This window comes from Heloderma suspectum, chromosome 7 (genome assembly GCF_057233095.1).
Source record: "Heloderma suspectum isolate Gila_16-S chromosome 7, 16-S_ref, whole genome shotgun sequence".
NCBI classification, from domain to species: Eukaryota; Metazoa; Chordata; class Lepidosauria; order Squamata; family Helodermatidae; genus Heloderma; species Heloderma suspectum.
Genome location: NC_139464.1, coordinates 43,680,337 through 43,688,394, shown reverse-complemented (window position 1 = coordinate 43,688,394; position 8,058 = coordinate 43,680,337).

Here is an 8,058-nt window from a genome sequence, read left to right as displayed (position 1 = left end):
AAGCACTCTGAATGATTGCAATCAGTTTCCCAAAAGTAATAAACACTTCCCCCTCTAGATAAAACTTTTTTCCCATTCAGACCATCAGAGGCAATAATCAACATTAGCAAAATGGAGACATTGGGTTGGATCCATAATTAGTCATGCTTAGAATGGACCCAGTGAGCTGAATTCAGGATCTCCCTTCCATCAGTGGAAGGGACCTTCTGTCAGGGAGGGGTTCTACTCACAGAAGGTCATTCCACCCAGTTTTGGTGTTGCCCACACACACCATACCCCATTTTGTAGGGCCTCCTTACTCTGTGTAGCATTTTCAAGTGGCTGAAGAGGCTGCCGTGAGAAGGAATGGATGGAGACATCTACTTTGGGCAGCCCAGTTGCTCACACCTAAATCTGATCCAACCCATGGAAATCAAAGGCACTTAAAATTAGTTATGACTAAACTAAGTCTCATTAATTTCTGTGGGTCTACTATAAGTATGACTAAGTCTGGACCCAACCCAGTGTTTATCCCCTATACAAAACCATTAACCTATTCTCAAGTTTCCTGCCTGTTTACAGGAAGGCAAACATCTATTTTGGGCATCCATGTGTTTCCTCTTGCCTGGACCACCACTGCTCCATTCCTTAGTTAATTCTTTAAGATCAATGGAGTTTTGCAGTGGATTGGGCAAAACATAAGAATTCACTCTGGTTATCGGTCTCTCTTTAATGGCTGTACTCCATATTGGTGCATTTGTGTAATCAAGTGTTGTTTTTCCTCTGCCACCACAAGTGCACTAAAACTTGGCAGTTAAAACACGTAAGACATGTATTCCTGAGCATTTATTCAACCTCCTTGCTGTGGGGAATTATCAAAACACAGTGCAATTCTAAGCATGTTTCCTCAGAAGAAAGGCGTACTGTGTTCCGTCAATAATACTTTATTTATTTATTTATAGTATTTTTATCACACTCAGCCAAAGGGCTCCTGGGTGGCTTACATATCATCAGTAAAATCAGGTAGTCTCTGCCTGCAGGCTGATAATCTAAAAAGCACAATGTGCAAGTGCAAGGAAAAAGGAACAGGGAAGGAAGAAGGGGGAAATTAAGTCCTTCAGCAGGGCTGATGGGCCCTGCTTCCCCTCCCGTCTCCCTCAATGCAGCCTGCTAGTTAATGCAGTTGCAGCCTCAGTTCTAAAAACAACAGCAGCCCACCCATTTCTCTACGCAATGTAGGCTACTCTCCAATGGCGTGTCACTTCTCCTTACCCTGGTCTTCCTTCTTTAAAAGACAGTCATCTCTTTTGTGGCCAAGTTTGTGCCAACTCTTTAAACAGCGCTTTATCCACTAGATCTTTCATCCTTGCCAATTCACTTGTTCTTGACCGGGACAAAAAGAAACATCTAGCCAATCTCACATATGGAGTACTTGGCTAGATGGTTACATCCTCATTCAAATTACAGGTGGGTGAGGTTGAGTGCTCACCAACAGCACCTTTCTCTTGCTGAGCTGTGTTTCTCTTTGCCCTGGAGAGAGGGAGAGGGAAAGGGAGAGGCCATGTCTGTAGTGATTCCCACTGCTTTGTGAAGAACCTGTAGCCACATCTCCATGAAGAGCACAAAGAACATCCAATCACATTCTCTCTCACTGAAGTTATCCTTGGCCAGCATCTCCTGCCTTGTAAGGCTGGGCTCTTAGTGTGCCCAACTCAGAGACCTCCATCTTTGTGTCCATTCTGCAATGGATGCCTCATTCTTCCTACTCCTGAACTGGTTCCTGGGCCAGTCTGACTCATGCCCTGGTCCAAACCAGAGATCTAAGCCTTGTAGATTCTAAGGTCTTTAACTTTTATCCAAAGGTTGATTTTGCCAGACCAGTAAAGACTAATGTAGCCAATTGCTAGCATTCCCCTTTCATTCCATTATCCCAGTCAGTTCTAATGGGCAGAGTTGTAAACTCGGGCAGGTAGAGTTCTCAGTCTGCTTTGCTGATTTGCCTCTATAGCTTGCAGATCTCTGGATCACTGCAGGCATAGGGACTGCCTGCCCCTGGGGTATGGCAGCTACAGGAGCCTTTATGGGGTAAAGAAATCCATAAAAGCCTTTTCCTCATCTGTCCTTCCAGGCTGCTGCTGATCTGTCTCCAGCCTACTGGCTACCATTGTGGGCTGCATGGTCTTTTCCTTCAATTCCTGCAGATTGTTTTTCCTGGCATCTCCATTTCTGGATCTTTTCCTCCAGCTTTTCACTCTTAGTGCTGCTGACAGTCTCCTGGATAGACAAGGCATCATGATCCTTAGCTACTGACTGCAACACTCCACAGTTCAAACCCATCAGCTGTCCATCAGCCTTATAGACCTCCTTGATCAGCTCCAACCAGGCACACTCCAACTGAGCTTTCAGGTCAGCTTTGGTCGCTGTAGCAGCTGGACTAGCCAGGCTGTCACTTCCTCATATGAAGACTCTGCTTCTGCTTCATTTAGGAGGAATCCGTGCATGCGGTGTGGACTTACATTACTGTCCCCTTTCAAATGCACTGGGAGGTCCTCCCATTTATTATTGGGACCTGCTGATTCCTGTTGAGAATGCAGCCTCTAGTTCCTCCATTCTTTCCCAATCTGATCACCTTAAAAGTTCTTCTCCAAGGAAACAAATATTTCACAATCCTGACCCCCAGTGTTAACCACTCCCCACTTCTGTGAGTAGACCCTTGGTCTGATTCAGCATGGCTCTTCTTACATACACATTCTTGCCATCTAAACATGGCACATGGAGGGCAGAAGTATAGGATTATTACTATGTAGTTCAGTGAAAAGTACAATTTAAAATTACTCAAAAATGTTGACTTTAGCGAGGTGTTTTCTTATTTGTAGAGAGGGTAAAATATGTGATCACTGCCTCCTTTCAGGACCTGATCATCCAAAACAGAGGTGCACAACATGCAGCCCTGGGGCTGCAGATGGCCCTTGGCCACTCCCTGTGTGGCCCCTGAAGCTGGCAAGACCCCACCCAACTTTCCCCCACAGACTGGCTCATCAGCTGGGCTGCAGGGGAAAGAACACTTTTCCCTGGCTTCCAAGATCACTGTTTTCCTGCTGCTAGCAGCGGCAAAGGAACAGCAATCTCTGTGGGCTTCTTCACATGGAGCTTTTATCCTGCTATTGAGATTGGTTACTCCTGGAAGTTTGTGGGCCCTTTAGCTGATGTCGTTAACCTCCAGGGTGTTTCCAGCATTAAATGACCTTTATTTCATTTTTTAAAAGATCGGAGTTAATGAGCTATCAAATTACCATGTTTGAATTCCACTTGAGTTCCCTCCATGAAAAGAGAAAAACCCGTAATAAGACGAGCTAGACCATGGCGCCATCTAGCGGCTGTATCATAAAACATATCAAAGACTAAGATAAGGGGAAAAGGGGGCAGGGAAGGAAGCACATGTAAAGGGAGTCTGTCATGATCCTGTATTTAAAATGGAAGCAGAAAGCAGCATTTTAAATGTGGGATTTTAGGTTGGTGTAGAGATTTTCTGTAGTTGGGAGATGGGAGAGGCTTTACACACACACACACACACACACACACACAGCATGATCCTTAGATTTCACTGGGCAGGGAGGGGAGATGTGGGAGGGGTGCACTGTGTGTGTGCATTCATGCGCATGTGCATGCCTATGCGCTTGTGTGTGGACTCACGTGTGTGGCCTCTGGACCCCCAGTTAGCCCTGGATACAGCCCTCAGGCCCAAAAAGGTTGTGTACCCCCGATCTCAACATAAATAAAAGGGAACAACAACAAAAGGAGGGGAAAGAAAAAAGGCAAGAGTGCACACAAGGAACACAGGCTACTGCCAGTGTATGTTCTGGGAGCAGAATAAGTGTGTACCAAGGGGTGGGTTGAATGGATTTCCAGTCAGGGCCAGAAATATCGGAACAAGGATAACTGTTTTGGCAGTTGGCCTCTGTACACCACCACATTGAAGCTGAAAGGAAATGCACACAGATGGGAGCGAAGTCAAGGCTTTCAGCTGTAATTCAGGGGGTTTGACAAAAGTGGGGCACTACCCATTCAGGAAGGACAGCCTGTGGCATACACACACACCCATCGGTGGTGGCTCATAAGTAATGGAACAAACCAACATCATTTCAAACTTAAGGATCTCCTTTAATACCTGGATGAAAATCCTTTGCAGTCAATGACTGCCTGAAGTCTGGAACCCATGGACATGACCAAATGCTGAGTGTCCTCCCTCGAGATGCTTTGCCAGGCCTTTACTGCAGCTGCCTTCAGCTGCTGCTTGTTTGTGGGTCTTTCTGCCTTCAGTCTTGTCTTCAGTAAGTGAAAAGCATGCTCTATTGGGCTGAGATCAGGTGACTGACTTGGCCATTGAAGAACATCCCACCTCTTTGCCTTGAGAAACTCTTGGGTAGCTTTTGCTGTATGTTTTGGGTCATTATCCATCTGCAATATGAAGCGGCGTCCTATCAGTTTGGCAGCATTCGGCTGAATCTGAGCAGAAAGTATAGCCCTACACTTCAGAATTCATCCTGCTGCTTTTATCAGCAGTCAGGTCATCAGTAAACACCAGTGACCTGGTTCCATTGGCAGCCATACATGCCCATGCCATAACACTGCCTCCACCATGTTTGACAGATGATGTGGTACACTTTGGATCATGAGCTGTTCCTTTCCTTCTCCATACTTTTCTCTTCCCATCATTCTGGTCGAAGTTAATCTTGGTTTCATCAGTCCAAATAATCTTATTCCAGAACTGGGCAGGCTTTTTTAGGTGTTTGCTGGCAAAGGCGAATCTGGCCTGTCTGTTCTTGAGCATTACCAGTGGTTTGTACCTTGTTGTGAAGCCTCTGTATTTACATTCATAAAGCCGTCTCTTGACTGTAAATGTTGACAATGACATGCCTACCTTCTCAAGAGTGTTCTTGACCTGGCTAGATGTTGAGAAAGGGTTCCTCTTCACCATGAGCAGAATTCTGCAGTCTTAGTTGTCTTCTGTGGGCTTCTAGGCGTTTTGCTGTTGGTGAGCTTGCCAGTTAATTCCTTCTTTTTCAGGATGTTCCAAACTGTTGTATTGGCCACTCCCACTGTTTTTGGTATCTCTCTGATGGGTTTATTTTGTTTCTTCAGCCTAATGATGGCCTCCTTCACTCTCATGGACACCTCTGTGGACTCATGTTGGGAGTTCCAGTGAACAGCTACCAAAAGCTAAAGTAACACTCAGAACCATCTCCAGGCCTTTTATCTGCTTGATTGATCATGGGGCACCCAGGAAACAGGCCACACCTGGCCATGCAGCTGCTTGTCAGCCATTCGTTCCATTACTTATGAGCCACCAAAGAAGGGTATGTGTGTATGCCACTGGCTGTCCTTCCTGAATGGTTGGTGCCCCACTTTTGTCAAACCCCTTGAATTGCAGCTGAAAGTCCTGACTTCACTCCCATCTGGGTGTGTTTCCTTTCAACTTCAATGTGGTGGTGTACAGAGGCCAACTGCCAAAACAGTTATCCTTGTTCCAATATTTCTGGCCCTGACTGTACATTGCAGGTGGGCACATGGTGAAGGAATCATCTGGTAGCTTCATGACACAGCCACATCAAGAGTCAACTGACAATGAACTCAGTCGCTATATTTTTCATTCTGTTCTTTGTGGGCTATCTGGTTATTTGGCTTCAGGAAGAAGCATTCATTCTGTTGTGGCAGAACACTGTGGAGCCACTTGGTCCTCATTTTTGTTCATCAATTCAGTCAGGAAACTCAGCTTACAATTAAAAGCATTTGAGAAGAATAGTTTTGGGAAGGACTTGAAAGATGTGAGAAAAGTGACACTAAAGCAATATTCCAAGATAGAACTCATCAGTCAGTCTTTATTGTGTAATGAATTAGGCTATCGCAAGACTGCAGCATAACGATAAACAGATAAAATCAAGAATTAAGTAAATCTGTACTTAAGGTAAAAACAAACAATGACAGGATGCCTATAGACAGGCCAAGATGGCATCACAGTCATTGCGTGAAATCCAGCTGTTGTTGCTCCACTGATAGAATGCTTCCATCACTGGAAGGGGTGTGTGTGCAATTCCTTATTTTTCCCCTCCAGCCCTCTTTGCCCCTCTAAATCAGCTCAAGGGAGTTGAGGGACCCTGTGGAGCAGATTGCGGGGGGGTGCAGATATGTCCAGGAAACAAGATATTATAGGTGTTCAAATAAAATGTGTGCCACAAATTAGAAGGAAGGAGAGAACAAGTGCAAAAGGATGCCAGTGTATTTTACACCATCAAGCCTCTTTTTTAAAGTGGCAGCCTTAACCAAATGAAGCACTTTTTAAAAAGCACCAATAGGCTGCAGTCCTCTGCACACTTACCTGGGAGTAAGCGCCATTGAATTAAATGGATATTCCTTCTGAATAGACAGGCACAGGATTGTGCTGTAATTCTGGTAAACCAAATTTACATTTTCAATAAGATAAGCAAAGAAGAGCAGATGATTGAAAATGAATACCTGTAACAGACATTCATCTAAGAACATCAGAAACTGAACTGTTGTGAACTGCCCAGAGAGCTTCAGCTATGAGGCAGTATAGAGCTGATGATGATGATACTAGCCAGAGAGGTAGCTGGATCAATCATTAGTTGGCAAAGGTATAAAAGAAGCATTGAAGAAGAAGCAGCACTGAAGAAAAAGCAGCATACAAGAAGCGGGGGAGGGGGAGGGGGAGGGGGAGGAAAAGAATAAAAGAAATGAAGCAGCAGTGCAGCAGCAGCATAAAAGAGGCGCAGCAGCAGCATAAAAGAAGAAGAAGCGGCGGCGGCGGCAGTGAAGCAGAAGAAGAAGAAGCAGCGGCAGCAGCAGTGAAGAAGAAGAAGAAGCAGCAGCAGCGAAGAAGAAGAAGAAGGAGAAGAAGAAGAAGCAGCAGTGAAGAAGAAGAAGAAGGAGGAGAAGAAGAAGAAGCAGCAGCGAAGAAGAAGGAGAAGGAGAAGAAGAAGCAGCAGCAGCGAAGAAGAAGAAGAAGGAGAAGAAGAAGCAGCAGCAGCGGCAGCAGCGAAGAAGAAGAAGAAGGAGAAGAAGAAGCAGTAGCAGCAGCGAAGAAGAAGAAGGCGAAGAAGAAGAAGCAGCGAAGAAGAAGGCGAAGAAGCAGCAGCGAAGAAGAAGCAGCAGCGAAGAAGCAGAAGCAGCAAAGAAGAAGCAGCAGCAGCGAAGCAGCAGCAGCAGCGAAGCAGCAGCAGCGAAGAAGAAGCAGAAGCGCAGAAGAAGGAGAAGAAGAAGCAGCAGCGCAGAAGAAGGAGAAGAAGAAGAAGAAGCAGCAGCAGCGAAGAAGAAGAAGAAGCAGAAGCAGAAGCAGAAGCAGAAGCAGAAGCAGAAGCAGCAGTGAAGAAGAAGCAGAAGCAGCGAAGAAGAAAAGAAGCAGAAGAAGAAGGGAAGAAGAAAAGAAGCAAAGAAGAAGGGAAGAAGAAGAAGTGCGGAAGAAGAAGAAGAAGAAGAAAAAGAAGAAGAAGAAGAAGCATAGAAGCAGCAGCATAGAAGCAGCAGCAGCATAGAAGCATTGAGGAAGAGGAAGAAGGGAAGAGGAAGAAAAAGAAGATTGTAGAGAAGCTGAATGAACTCTTTGCATCATTCTTAATTTCCTGCAGAAGATGAAGAGACCCACACCTAAATCACTTTTTCTGATACAGCATCTGAAGAACTATTTCAAATAGAGGTGACAAATATGAAGTTTCAAAACTAATTGACTTCTTCTATTTTTTAAAAAAGGAAAGTATCACAGGAGTCAGTCCAGATGGTGTTCAACCAAAAATTCTGATATGAACATTTGGGGTTGTTTAGCAGAAAATATAAATGTATTGCTAATTTATTGGTCTCTTTACTGAAGGAGTGGAAGGTACATTAGTTGATATATAACCCCCCCCCCCTTTTAAGGGTGGATGGTGGAAAATCCAGGAAATCATAGACTTGCCAACCTAATTTCTGCCCCGGCTAACTAGACAGCATCGTCAATGATAAAATTATTAAAACATATACCCAAAAAGCCTTGCGTGTTGGAGCCACTATGAACTTTGTCTTTAATAG